Source organism: Dipodomys merriami, unplaced genomic scaffold (genome assembly GCF_024711535.1).
Source record: "Dipodomys merriami isolate MVZ:Mamm:240054 unplaced genomic scaffold, mDipMer1.0.p SCAF_173, whole genome shotgun sequence".
In the NCBI taxonomy this organism is placed as follows: domain Eukaryota; kingdom Metazoa; phylum Chordata; class Mammalia; order Rodentia; family Heteromyidae; genus Dipodomys; species Dipodomys merriami.
In genome coordinates, this window is record NW_027203082.1 from 2,381,628 (window position 1) to 2,396,480 (window position 14,853).

General features: G+C 41.6%; 1 long non-coding RNA gene across 1 annotated transcript in view; it reads left to right on the forward strand.

Moving 5' to 3' along the window:
• Positions 1-14,274, forward strand: part of LOC138829502 (uncharacterized) — a 42,837-nt gene extending 28,563 nt beyond the window's left edge. Inside the window, exon 3 of the long non-coding RNA XR_011372633.1 lies at positions 11,758-14,274. This is a non-coding gene — a long non-coding RNA (uncharacterized lncRNA). The remainder of the gene's footprint in view (positions 1-11,757) is intronic.
• Positions 14,275-14,853: the final 579 nt, after the last annotated feature.

Below are 14,853 nucleotides of genomic sequence, written 5' to 3' on the forward strand. Positions count from 1 at the left end.
ACTTAATGAGGGGTACCTGTTACCATCGCTGAGCTTCTAGAAGATATGTGGACACATGTATTTTCTCTCTGTACTAATAACTTTCATTTTTTCTTTTTATTAATGCGTGTACACTCCATCTTCATCAAAATGACACATTTATTTTCTTTAGTTCCAAAGGGCACTTCCGGTTGATAGATGTGTATATGGGTGTTTACTATAAACACCTTATTATTACTGTCCTTCTTTATCTTTTTCTTATTTAATACCTTTTCCCAGTTCTCTCTAAATTATATCCATGTAGGGAGAAGTTTAACTTAAGCGCTGGAGTTTTCCATAGGAAAAATGCTAAAATTTAATCCTGACACACACACAATTTCACACCAACCTCCAACACCAAAATGAAAAAAAAAAACCAGTCATGCTGTCCAACCTTTAATATTTACTTAGAGAGTATTGACATAAGGGGAGGAAAATGAACTTTTGTCTGAAACATACAACAAGCGGCACTTTGATTTCATAAAATAAATGTCAACAATTGCAAGGGCTTATCAAACCAGGGTGGGGGTGGAAATGCATTGAATTAAAGGCCCAATTCTGCCACTTCAGACTACAAAGGGTTACACATAAATAAGTGCAGAATTTGCCTATTGCAAAAGTTTTCTCAGTGCTTTCTAAGTCACAACAGGGGAGGGGGAAAGCTGTCGTTTATTATCCAGTTCTGGGCAGGAGCAGACCCCAGTACCAAGGGGCTCTTAGCTTTGGCCAGCAGAAGAGGGGCCTTTCAACAGCAGCCCCCTTTGTTCTCCTGATCTCTTTCCCAATTTCAAGCTTCACTTGCACATCCCAAGTTTGTGTGTTAATGACGCTATTACCATCTGGCTCGCCCTACTTTCCAAAAGATATAAATCTCCCAGCCCCATTGCCTGCATTATTATTTAAGTGCCACCATAGCCAGAAGAAAAAGATGCTTTCAAGGCTGCAGATTCTCTTGCACTCACTGCCCATCCCTGGCATGGCTCTTCCACTATATTTATCGACTGTACATTGTGGGTAGGATGCTTGTGGGGAGACTCACTTCCCAAGAGCTGCCCCTCCAAGCCAAACACGACTTCTTACTTGGTGGAAGAAAGGCTTGGAGTGAATTTCCCCTGAAAGCATTTTTTTTCTTTTTTGCTTCATTTGAAGCGAGCAAAATATCTATGCCAACATATTTTGGCGGCCTTGTACATCTTTTGTTTCCCAGGTTTATAAAACTACCAGAGCAACCTCTAGACTTTGAAGATGTGCCACTCTTCAGCCCTGTTTTCAGTAGGGAAGTAGATTTGTCTCCCTATTAGAATGGAAGCAGGGTGAGGAGAAAGAAGTCCAGGAAGCCACTTTGGGGAGCTTGGGTATCCCTTCAAAATTCTCAGTTTTAATAGTGCCCGCATAGATGTGTGGACACCATATAATTTACACTTTCCTTGCTGTACATCTAAATCCACCTCTTTCTTCGATTCTTGCCTGGGCAAAGTAATCGGTGATTTGCGTGTTTCGAGCACAAAAGCTGAGAAAATACAACAAAAGGAGTTGGGCTGGCTTGTGTATGGCTCTACAATGACTCCATTTATCTGGCCAGGACCCAGTGAATAGGGGAGAGGAGAGTCGGCCTCTCAACGCGTGGGCTTTTGGTTTAGGCTCTTCACTGATTTTGAACAGCTAATTCCCCTTTGCAGGCTCTGAATGGTGTGTGCTTCTGGACCATCCTCTGGGTGTATCTCCTGGTGATCCCCTCCCTTCCTCTGGCGTTAGGGTCATGGAGGTGAGCTTCATCTGGATGAACCCAGCTAACCCAACAGGTGGAAAGGAAATGGACACTTCCCAGGTTTCTAAGAGAAGCTATTCAAACCAGCAGATCAAGCGCTCCCCCACCCCCACCAGCCACACACCTTAAAAACAAATCTTGCCAGACAGAGAAAGCATCTTTAAGGCAAAATAGATTCTTGGGAGATGAAAACACACACACACTTATTATATATTCCTAATACTTTGCATCAACAATGCCCAAAACAGTGATTAATTTAGAGCAAACTGGTATAATTGTTTGCATGCAAAAGCCACCATTTTTATTTCCAGTTCATTTTCCTGCTTTTTATTTTCCTTTTGCAACTTGGAGGGAAAGAGAGAGAGAGAGAGAGAGAGAGAGAGAGAGAGAGAGAGAGAGAGAGAGAGAGAGAGAGAAAGATCTTGTTTAGAAATTTGTATCCCTACTTTTTCCTTTGGAGAACATTATCGAGTTGATATGAACAAATTGCAGAGGATATACCATTTAAGTAAGATGCACTTTTAATCACTCATCATTAAAATGGTTATGTTAAATATACTCAATTACATGCATGACTTAACTCTAACAGTACTTCCTATTCTCCCAGCTGCTCACGTATTCCTTAACGATAGTCTGCGGTAGAAACTTGATTATGCTGAATCCATTTCATCAGCCTAATTAATGCCTCAGTGTGGTCCTGGGGTCTGAATGAACCTTTTACTGTCATTTGAGGTTAAAGGCAGTGTTGGAATGTCGAAGTTTTTTTTTCTTTCTTTCTTTCTTAGTTACTCACAGGATACTTTAGGATTTCACTAACCAAAGTAGATAGAAAGACTGTAAAACATGAAAAGCTTTTCAAATGGGGGAAATCGGGTTTGTTCTTTATCCATAGTTCCATACCATGTTTGTTTTTTATTCCATAGGGAATCTCCAAATATTTAGTAAAATACAAAGTATCACCTCATTATTATATCTTAAAACTTCACTGCAAAGTTGAAAATAGATTTACAAGCAGTGGCTGAATTCATTTCTTTTTACTCATCAAAGCTCTGTCTGCTCCCTCCCTTCCTCCCTCTTTCCTCTCTAGCAACTTTTAGAAGAAGGTCCTCCTTCACTTCAGCTTTCATCTTTTACAAGGGAGAACTCCTGGCTGGTATTCATAAGAAACTCCAATCACCTCCCAAATGGGTGACTACATTGGGTCTTTTCAGGTGTAAATTCCCATCTGAATGCATTTCAACCTCACTGACCCCTGCCCCCCCACCACCACCCCTGCTCCAGCAGAGCAGAGGCTAACCTGCACCCCTACAACTGACAGGGCAGACTGAGGTCGGATTTCCCCACCCCCACCCCCTAAACAAGACCCGCTAGTGCCTGCACTGCCTCTGGGGGAAGGCCAGATAAACATCCACACCCAGTGAGACACCTTTTCACTTTCTTTGCTGCTTTGTTTTACTTTCTGTTTGGTTTTGCTTTTGCTTTTTGGTGGTCCAGGGGTTTGAACTCAAGGTCTTTTGCACTTGCTAGGCCAATGCTTTACCAGTCGAGCCATTCCTCTAGCCTAAGAATCACTTTTTAATTTGTGGGTGTGCATGTAGATGCTTGGCCTTATACCCAGGGCTTGAGTCCTGTCCTTTAACTTTTGTACTCAAGGCTGGTGCTCTACCACTTGAGCCACAGTTTCACTTCTGGCTTTTTGATAGTTACTTGAAGATAAGAGTCTCATTCATTTCCTGCCCAAGATGGTTTTGAATCTCAATCCTTAGAGATCAGACTCCTGAGTAGTGAAGATTACATTTTCTTGGGAGTCAAGAAAAGGAAAGAAGATAAAAGAAGGCTGGGATGGAGCTCAGTGGCAAAGCACTTGCCTAGCAAGTGTAATGTTCTGGGTTCAATCCCCAGTACCAAAAAAAGATAGGAAAAATGAAATAAATGAAGTTAAAAAAAAAAAAAAGAAAGAAGAGGAAGAAAATGAGATGGAGATATGTCCTGATTCCCTCAACAAGTGAAATGTGATACTTTCCCTTTGAGTGTCCAAGCACAAACAGTTCATCCCAGCAGAACTTCCTTCATATAGGGGATCAGGATTTCAGATTTGCAACTAAATTGCCACTTGCAACTTCATGCTTGTTATGCGAATGTGCAAGTCTGTAGCAACAGTATTTTTTAGGGTTGGAAATTCATTTTATATAGTGACTTATATAATGACAGACATTACAAAAGAGACAAATTCACCAGGAACGCTAGCACAATACTCCTCTGGCAAATACTCTGGCCATTTAAACAGATCAATGAGACAGACATGTTTGTAAAATTAACCTGAGAGCACCTAGGCTCAGGGAACTGGGTAATGAGGCAGGCGCTGGTGGTCAGATGCTTGCAAAGATTATGATGCTCTTACAACCAGCCTTGATGACTCACATCTGCAATCCCAGAAATTGAGAGGTTGAGGGTAGAAGCAGGAAGATTGCAAGTTCAAGGCTAGCCTGGGCTGCCTGGGAAGATCTTTTGGGTTGTTTTTTTTTTTTTTAATTAATGCTCTTACACATTCATCTTTTCCCTCAGCCTGGGATGAGATTCAGTCATTTCTGATTATTGTAAACAAAGCAAATTTACACTCTGATTAAATATCCAAGAAGAAAATTGCTCCCATTGGTTATCTCTGATGGGTACCAGTGTTCAGTTACTCCTAATCTGGTACTAGGTTGCCTAATTTTTGTTTGTTAGTTTCTTTGTGGGAGGTCCTGGGACTTCAACTCAGAGCTGGGGTACTGTCCCTGAGTCTCTTTGTGCTCAAGGCTAGTGCTCTACCACTTGAGCCACAGCACCACTTCTGGCTTTTTCTGAGTAGTTTATTGGAGATTAAGAGTCTCAGGGACTTTCTTGCCAGGGCTCTCTGAACCATGATCCTCATATCTCAGCCTCCTGAGTAACTAGGATCTCAGGTATGAGCCCTGGTGCCTAGCTGTGTACCTAATTCTTACCTCCCATCCCTGGTTCATGTCCACAACAACACTTTTTTCTGATATAACTAATTTGGATTTCTGAATGGGCTTTGGCCTTTTCTGCATGGCATAGGTTCCAAATGTCAGCTTGCAGCTATGGAAAAGCTTTGAGCTACAATAAGGAGTAGACGACACTGTTCACTATAGTTCTATTTGGGACTAGATTGGAATTGCTAAGAAATAATCTTAGTAAAATGAGTTGGGGAGTTCTAAAATCTGATAAAATGAAACTGCTTTGAAATGAATTTTTTGTTTTTTCTTTTATTTATTTATTTATTTATTTTTGCCAGTCCTGAGGCTTGAACTCAGGGCCTTGCAATACCCCTGAGGTTCTTCGTGCTGAAGGCTAGCACTCTACCACTTGAGCCACAGCACTACTTCCAGCTTTTTCTGAGTATTTTATTCAAGATAAGAGTCTCACAAACTTTCCTGCCCAAGCTAGCTCTGAATGATGGTCCTCAGATCTCAGCTTCCTGAGAAGCTAGAATTATGAGCATGAGCCACTGGTGCCCAGAAGTTTTCCTTTTTATTTTATTTCATTTTATTTTATATAACAGTCCAAGTTGTCCTGTTTTCTTCCAGAGCCCAGTAGAAGCAATTTACCTGACTTGATGCAGTTCTGAAATAGTGACAATTGAGCTAATTAATGATGATATTCCTTCATTCAGACCAACACATTTGGTGATGGTCAATGTGGAAAATAGAGGCTCAAACAGCCTTAATTTTAGAAAAGACAAGTGTCATGTATCCATTATTTGACATTTATTAACTGACTTCATGTCAGTGGTTTGTGACGGCCTGATCCTCCCTCCCTAGAATTGTTCAACTTGTTTCTGCTCTGTGTAGGCCCAGGGTGACTCTAACATGTACCATGGGACTCTCTTTCAGAGCAAATTTATTAATCAGAAAATATTTTGACTTGTATATTACTGGTGTATAGTATATCAAGGTCATGGGCCTTCTTAATAAGGGTTTTGTTTATCATAGCAAGTGATCACACTACACTTACCCACTTCAAGAGGCAGATTCCAGTAGGTCCACTCCGTAATAGTTTTGGTTTTACTGGCACTGAGACTTGAACTCAGGGCCCTAAACTCTCACTTGGCTTTTTCATTCAAGGCTGGTTCTCTACCACTTGAGCCACACAGCCCTTTCTTGCCTTAATTGGAGATAAGACTTTACTAGATTGTCTGCCCAGGCTAGCTTCATACTTTGTTCCTCAGATCTCAGCTTCTTCAGTAGCTAAGATTATGGGCATGAGCTCTAGCACCCAGCTCCAGTAACATATTTTAAGTCCCTCTCTAAACTAAGTTTTCAATAAATAGATAATACAGACATGGATAGATCTTCTTGTTCCTATGTGGTATAGTAGCATTTGTCTGTGATATACTGCTGAGATGGGCTAAGAATGTCACCAAAAGCAAAGACATTGAGACTGAGCACTGGCTTGCTGAAGTTGTATGGATTTGTGTTATTTATTTTTATTTGTGTCACATTGTTTCCAAGCTGAAGGATTTCTATGCTTCGGTGGTTCTAATCGTGTTGCTAGAGATGGTCTAGAGCTTCTAAGGGCAGACTTAGAACATGTTGGATGTTTAGTTTCAGATTTCAGCTTCAAAATCCAAACCCACATTTCCCATTGGTTTGAGAAAGAAAATACCTGATTTGAAATTCTGTTATGAACTGTATGACAGAGAACAAACGTAGAGGAGCTTAGAAATAGCTTTAGTTGATTGCCCAATGCAAACATTCATGGAAATGTACAATGAAATCCTCTCCTGTAGAACTAATATAAGCTAACTTTTTTTAAAAGGAGAGGGGGGGAGGGAAAGAGGGAGAGAGAGAGAAATAGCTTTGAATCAAATATCCCAATACATTAGCTTTTATACTTGTTTTTGAAAGAAGAAAGGGAACACCCGATATCTAACCAGGAAAAAGTCTGATTCCAATATCTCAGTCATTCTCAATGGTGCAGTCTTAGCAATTCAGAAGCCACGAAATCTAAAGCCATCAGAGTCGTTCTGGTCTTATGTCATCCACACAGCCATTTTTCAAACTCAGAAATGCCAGATCGTGTTATTTCTGTGTCCAGGGCTTGCTTAGGATCTGTGACAGCTGAGTTTTCCTATCGATTATGTGACAATATAGTTCATTTTAGAGTTCACAGAAATGAGAAAAGCCTCCAGTTGAGCAAGAAGAGCCTTAATTTGGAAGCTGTGTACGTAAACGCACAAATCGTAATTCGAACTGGAAAAAGTAGAATAATGAATTAAATTGTAAACCCAAACTTTTGAAGCTACAGGGATCTCCTAGGAGGACCGTGAATGGTCATTTAATTTGAAGCCTGCAATTGGTTCCTGAATTTACAAGGCATGCAAGAAATCTTTATGTACAAAATGCACATTTAGATCCATGTTTATGTTAAAGTTGATCTGAATTTAAAACACAAAGTGAGTCCACAATATGAAAGAAAAATCAGGGGGCACCATTGTGCTTCTATGTGTGTTGGCAGAGGCTGCAAACACCTTCAAGACCCTTTTCAGATTTAAATGGTTTTCAGTTTTTAAATGATTTAATATGCATACCTTCTTCCAATGTTTCCATATAAGAATATCACTCTTGTCTTGTAAACTAATTCTTAATAATTATGCATCAATTTCTCTATGGTAGGATCCAGGGTGGTAAACGGAAGTAACTTAACTCCAACATATCCTAAGGGTCCAGGATTTCAAACAAAAGAAAACCAGAGTAATATGACAGTAAATGGAGAAGACTTGAGAGCATTGACTTTCATGCCCAGAAGGGTTAATTGGCAGTGGAAAAAGAGAGAGGCTTCCATTGCAGGTTGCTTGAATGACAGGGAGAAAAAAGCAAGAGCCTTAGCCTGGGCGGGCAGGCTGGTGCACTGCAGTCTGGCATTGAACTCAGACCATCCGACTGCAGTCTGTACCCTGCTCATTCCATAACAACTCTTCCTTGCATTGGCTTATTGATGGGCTGAAAGCCATTCAGCGTCTTTCTCCTCATTGTGTCAGCCTGAATTTATTGCTAGCAATAACATTGCAATGTACATGGATAGCTGAAATGCAAAAGAAGGCCTCAGAATTGATACTTGTGCCTTTCTGTCCCTCTTCTGCTCTTCCTCTTCTAGGACTAGGGAGTATGACAACCATGATATAGGCCTGTCCTTTCAGTAGAACAACTAGAGCAGCTGTTGCACCCCATCCCTCTCTTCTGACAATCCTTAAAATTCAATAAGAAAGCCAGGCACCAGCAGGGCACCAATAGCTCACACCTCTAATTCTACCCATTCAAGAGACTGAGGTCTAGAGGATAGAAGTTCAAGGCCAACCCAGGTAGAAATGATAACAAAAAAAAAAATCTATCTCCAAAAGTAATCAGAATAACAATATACCAGTGGCTCACACCTGTAATCTTAGCTATTCAGGAGGCTGAGATCTGAGGATCAAGGCTCAAAGTCAGTCCTGTCAGGAAAGACTATGAGACTCGTCTTTCCAATTAACCAAAAAACCCAGAAGTAGAGCTGTGGCTCAAGTGGTAGAGGACCAGACTTGAGTGAAAAAGCTAAAGAACAGCACCTAGATTCTGAATTCAAGTCCCAGTACTGGCTTAGAAACAACAACAAACAGCTAAAGCAAGACTGGAAGCATAGCTCACATGGTAGAGTGCTAGCCCAGCAAGCTCAAGGCTCTGAGTTCAAACTCCACCAACTCCCAAAAAAGGAAAAACACAGGTACTGGTAGCTCATGTCTGTAATCTTAACTCTCAGGTGACTGAGCTATGAGGATGTTAGCTCAAAGCCATACCCAACAGATAAATCCCAGAGATTCTTAGCTAGCAAAAAGCCAGAAGTAGAGGTTGGCTCACATGGTGCAATGTCAGCATTGAGCTAAGCCAGAACAAGAGGCCCAGAGTTCAGATAAGAAAAAAAAAAAATTGTCTTTAACAATTTTCTAAGGGTCTGTGAAGGATAGCTGGAAGATGATGAGGCTCTCCCCGAGAGCAGCTTTAAACAGCAGGCAAGCAATGGCTAAGTTGCCCAAAGATGCCCCTTCTAACAGTAGGCCTATAGATATGTTCTAGAATAAGGTACTGGGCCTGTGGAGGGAGGAACTAGCTCTGAGCAAGCCTTAAAGCTAGGCAGAAAATGGGCAAGGCCAGGGCCTTTTCTTCCATTGGCATTGCCCCTGGAGCCTGTCTGGGCCTGAAGTATAGCCAAAGAAGAGCCTCAGAGCCATGCACCTGTGGCTCTCGCCTATAATCCTAGCTACTCAGGCTGAGATCTGAGGATCATGGTTCAAAGCCAGTCCAGGCAGGAATGTCCATGAGACCCTTATTTTCAATTAACTACCAGAAAACCAGAAGTGGTACTGTGACTCAAGTGGTAGAGTGCTTGCCTTGAGCTGAAGAGCTGAGGGATAGCGCCCAGGCCAAGTTTAAGCCCTCATTTTTTTTTTTCTTCTGGTACTGCAGCTTGAACTCGGGGCCTCTTGTTCTGGCTTAGCTCAATGCTGACACTCTACCACTTGAGCCAACCTCTACTTCTAGCTTTTTGCTAGCAAAAAAAAACAAAAAAAACAAAAAAAAAAGAAGTGCCTAACAGAAAGTGTTTATTCTGTCTCTGTGTGTGTGCATGTGTGTGTGTGTGTGTGTGTGTGTGTGTGTGTGTGTGTGTGTGTGTGTGTATTGTGTGTTTCCACTCATGCCAGTCCTGGAGCTTGAACATAGGGCCTGGGCCCTGTCCCTAATCTTTTTGCTCAAGGCTAGCACACTACCTCTGAGCTAATATGCTACTCCTGGCTTTTTTTTTTTTTTTTTTTGGTGCTTAATTGGAGATAAGAGCTTCATGGACTTAAACTGCCAGGGTTGACTTTGAACTCTGATCCTCAGATTTCAGTCTCCTGAGTTTTGAGGATTATAGATGTGAGCCACCTATGACTGGTAAGGCTTTATTCTTATTTTATTTTATTGTCGGTCATGGGGCTTGAACTCAGGGCCTGGGTGCTGTCCCTGAAGCTTTATTCTTTATTTCACACACTTTCCCCACACACTTTCTTCTCTCTATTCAACTGTGGCTTCTTATCTTTATTTATTTATTTATTTATTTTTTGTCGGTTGTGGGGCCTGAACTCTCGGCCTGGGCACTGTCCCTCAGTTCTTCAGCTCAAGGCTAGCACTCTACCACTTGAGCCACAGTGCCTCTTCTGGCTTTTTTTTTTTTTTCTGCTTATGTGGTGCTGAGGAATCGAACCCAGGGCCTCATGCATACAAGACAAGTGCTCTACCACTGAGCCACCTTCCCAGCCCCTTCTTATCTTTTTGTTTGTTTTTGTGAAGCTCAGCATCTTGAATTTGGACACTTAAATTTTGGATTGACTTTTTTGTCTAAGGCTGGCTCTCTACCACTTGATCCATATCTCTAATTTCTGCTTATTGCTGGTAAATTGGAAGTAAGAACCTCAGGAACTTTTCTACCGGGGCTGGCTTTGAATCTCAGTCTCCTTAGTAGCTAGGATTATAGGCATGAGCCACAAGAGCCTGGCTTAGCATTTATTATTTTATGATTTTTGTCACATGGGTTTGTGGAAAGTTTCTGCTTGTGTGGTCCCTAAAGTCAGATTCTGGAAGTGGAAAGTAAATGAATTTTACAATGGTTTGTATTCAGTCCCCAAATGACTTTGAATATGTTTGCTTGTGTCGATTCTTGAGTGGCTGGAAATAATAAGTGGCTTCTAGATTCTAGTCAAGGCTTCTAACAGTGCAGATAAAGCAGTTTGTGCTCTGGGTTACAAAGCAAGCACTCTACCACTGAACCACCTTCCCAGTCCTCTTCTTCCTTTCCTTTTCCTTTTTCTTTTTTGTGGATTTTCTTTTGTGCCTGAACTAGGGCTTGAACTCAGGGCCTGGGCATTGTCTCTGAGCTTCTTTCTCTCAAGGCTACCACTTGAGCTACAACAGTTTATTGGAGTCCCATGACTTTCCTGCCCAGGCTGGCTTCAAACCATGATCCTCAGATCGCAGCCTCCTTAGTAGCTAGGATTATAGGCATGAGCCACCAGCATTGGCTTTTCTTCCTTCCTTCCTTCCTTCCTTCCTTCCTTCCTTCCTTCCTTCCTTCCTTCCTTCCTTCCTTCCTTCCTTCCTTCCTTCCTTTCCTTCCTTCCTTCCTTCCTTCCTTTCTTCCTGCCTTCCTGCCTTCCTGCCTTTCCCTCTTTGTTCTTATACTGGAGCTTGAATTCTGGGGCCTCATTCCTTTACTTGGCTTGATTGCTCATTGTTGGTACTCTACTACTTGAGCCACATCTCTAGTACAGCTTTTTGCTGGTAAATTGGGCATAGAATTTCATAAACATTTCTGCTTAGGCTGGCTTTGACATGTGGTCCTTGTGAGCTCAGCTTCTAAATAGCTAAGATTACAGATGTGAAATACGAGCACCCGGCGTCACAGTACTTTCAATAAAAGTTTATAGAGAAAATTGATAAATGACTTTTGGTCATTTTTGTTATATTGGCTTTTTTGTTTTGTTTTGTTTTTTTTGTTTTTTTTTTTGTTTTTTTTTTTTGTTGTTGTTGTTTTTGTTTTTTTCAGTTGTGGGGCTTGAACTCTGTCCCTCAGCTCTTCAGCTCAAGGCAGGCACTCTACCACTTGAGCCACAGCACCACTTCTGGTTTTCTGGTGGTTAATTGGAGATAAGAATCTCATGGACATTCCTGCCCAGACTGTCTTTGAACTGTGATCCTCAAATCTCAGCCTCCTGAGTAACTAGGAATATAGGCATGAGCCTCTGGTGCCCGGCTACTTTTGGTCATTTTTGAGTATGTCTGTGTAGGAGGGAAGATGATTCTAACTTTGACTAGAGAAAACCAAACCAACACTAAGAGATATTGAATCATTGTTTTCTGTGTAAAATTCAACCATTGACTTAACTATTTTTCCCCTTTCAGATCCAACTTAGAAATAACGTTTGGCTCAAGCTAAATCTCATGTTTGGAGAGAGAATCTGGCCTGGTTTGCCTCATTCTAAGACTTATGTCATCTGCTTTCCAAACCCAGGAAGGAACTTCATTTCCTGTTGTTGGCTCCTTATACTTTGCCAGCTGTTGGCCCTTTCAGGAAGCTTGACCAGAAAGCCTGGCTGGGAAGGACAGTGTGAGTGCATCATAGACAATGGATTGACACCACAGTTTCAGTGACTCATCAGCGTGGTTGCCCACTTTGAAATCTCAAGATCTGTGTGATCTAATTGTAACACCTGTGTTTTAGCTGGCTGAATTGTATTACATGGCAAAACCACCTCAAATTATGTCCGTGACCATTAATTTCTATGGCTGTTTTCAACAGAAGACAAAGAAAGAAATGATTCCTGAATTGTCCTTTTTTGAAAAGAAAAAAGAAAAATAATTAGTAGCCAGACACTGCTGGCTCATGGCTGTAAATCCTAATTACTGAGGATGCTGAGATCTGAAGATCAGAGTTCAAAGGCAGCCTAGGAAGGGAAGTCCATGTTACTCTTATCTCCAACTACCAAAAAGCCAGAAGTGAAACTATGGGTCAAGTGGTAGAACACTAGCCTTGACAAAAAAAAAAAGCTCAGAGACAGTGCCCAGGCCCTGAGTTCAAGCCTCAGGACCTGTAGACATACAAAATCAATCTATAGGTGGTTTGTTGTTTTTTTTTTTTTTTAATGTGCATGAATACATAGATTTTGTTTTATGTGGAGGTCCCAGGGCTTAAACTCAAGCCCAGGGCTTAAACCACAGTTCCACTTCTGACTTTGAGCTACAATCCTCAGATCTCAGCCTCCTGAATCACTAGTTTTACAAATGTGAGATGTGAGTCACTAGTGCCGGGCTAATACATAGGTTGTGTGTGTGTGTGTGTGTGTGTGTGTGTGTGTGTGTGTGTGTGCGTGTGTGTGCGTGTGTATGTGTGTGTGCTGGTCCTGGGTAAGGGCCTAGGAGCTGTTCCTAAACTTCTATTCTCAAGGCTAATGCTCTACTATTTGAGCCACAGTTTTACTTCCGGCTCTTTTTGGTAGATAAGTAGCTAGGGTTACAAGTACGATCCACTGGCTCTGAGCATAAATATATATTTTTATGTCCATTTTATTCCAAGAACTTTGTGCTGAATAGGAGACAGTAAAAATAGATTCTAGCAAAATGGACGCTTAAAGTTAGGTTAAAAGACTATTCTGAAATTTAAGTATTAATTTTTGGAGTGACAGTTACTACATTTTCTGTAATTTACCTTTTTTTAATCTTAAAGATGAGAAATGATATCTAAACCAAAGACATTGTTTTGTTTTATAACTAAATAAAGGCATGCTTTTATTTCTATAACTTCTTTAAATGCAAATCAACCCTTCATGCTTGATTATTTGTGCATGTGCACAGACACACACACACACACACACACACACACAAGCAAAAGCAGAAGTACCTAAATGGGGAAAGAAGTCCTTTAAATTCCTAGACGTCATAGTAAGGGAGGTCCAAAGCAATAACAATATTAAAAGTCAATAATTTCACCTCTCCACCTCACATAATTCAAGTGATAAAGAACTTGTCTGGTATGTATGAGGCCCTGGGTCCAATTCTAGTACTGCAAAGAAAAAAAATAGTGAGGGTACATTCATGCTATTGAATACACATAGTGGGCAGGGATGGAAGGGGGAATCTGGGGGAAAGCGAAGGAATGGATGATGTTGTCCAAAAAAAAATGTACTCATTACTTGATTTATGAAATAGTAACCCCTCTACATAGCATCTTAATAACAGTAAAATTATAATTTAAAAAATAGTGAATGATTTCCTTTTACAAAATGTCACAGTACAGTACTGGTTTGGGCTTTTTGTTTTTGTTTTTTTAATCAGTCCTAGGGCTTGAACTCAGGGCCTAGGGACTGTCCTTGGGCTTCTTTTGCTGAAGGCTAGCACTGTACCGCTTGAGCTACAATGCCATTTCTGGGTTTTTCTGTTGATATGGTACTGAGGAATCGAACCAGGGCTTCATTCATGCTAGGCAAGCACTCTTACCACTGAGCCACATTCCCAGCCCTCAGTTATGACTCGTAAGGATCCTTTTAGAGATTTGTATATAGGGGGACTGGGAAGATGGCTCAGTGGTAGAGCACTTGCCTTGCATGCCTGAGGCCCTGGGTTCGATTCCTCAGCACCACATAAGCAAAATGAAAAAAAGCCGGAAGTGGTGCTGTGGCTCAAGTGGTAGAGCGCTAGCCTTGAGCTGAAGAGCTGAGGGACAGCGCCCAGGCCCAGAGTTCAGGCCCCATGACGGGACCCCCCCCAAAAAAAAAAAAAGATTTGTGTATAGGGCTGGGAAGGTGGCTCAGTGGTAGAGTGCTTACCTTGCATGCATGAGGCCCTGGGTTCAATTCCTCAGCACCACATAAGCAGGAAGAAAAAAAAAGCTGGAAATGGTGGTATTTGCATATGCCTGGTGTCAGTGGCTTACTCCTGTAATTCTAGCTACTCAGGAGGCTGAGACCCTGGGATCGCGGTTCAAAGCCAGCACAAGCCCGGCACTGGAGGCTCACGCCTGTAATCCTAGCTACTCAGGAGGCTGAGATCTGAGGATCGCGGTTCAAAGCCAGCCCGGGCACGAAAGACCGTGAGACTCCTATCTCCAATAAACCACCAGAAAACTGGAAGTGGCGCTGTAGCTCAAGTGGTAGAGTGCTCGCCTTGAGCTGAAGAGCTGAGGGACAACGCCCAGGCCCAGAGTTCAAGCCCCACGACCGACAAAAAAAAAAAAAAAAAAAAAAGCCAGCACAAGCAGGTAACTCCATGAGACTCTTATTTCCAATAAACCACTCAGAAAACTGAAAGTGGCACTGTGGCTCAAGTGGTAGAGTGCTCGCCTTGAGCTGAAGAGCTGAGAGATAGCTCCCAGGCCCAGAGTTCAAACCCCCCCAAAAAGAATATTCAAAAAGAATATTATTCAAAATCAGCTACTAGAGTTTCATTATACAATTATTCTATGGACAATTAAATGTTAAATTCATAAGTATTTTTGTTGTTCTA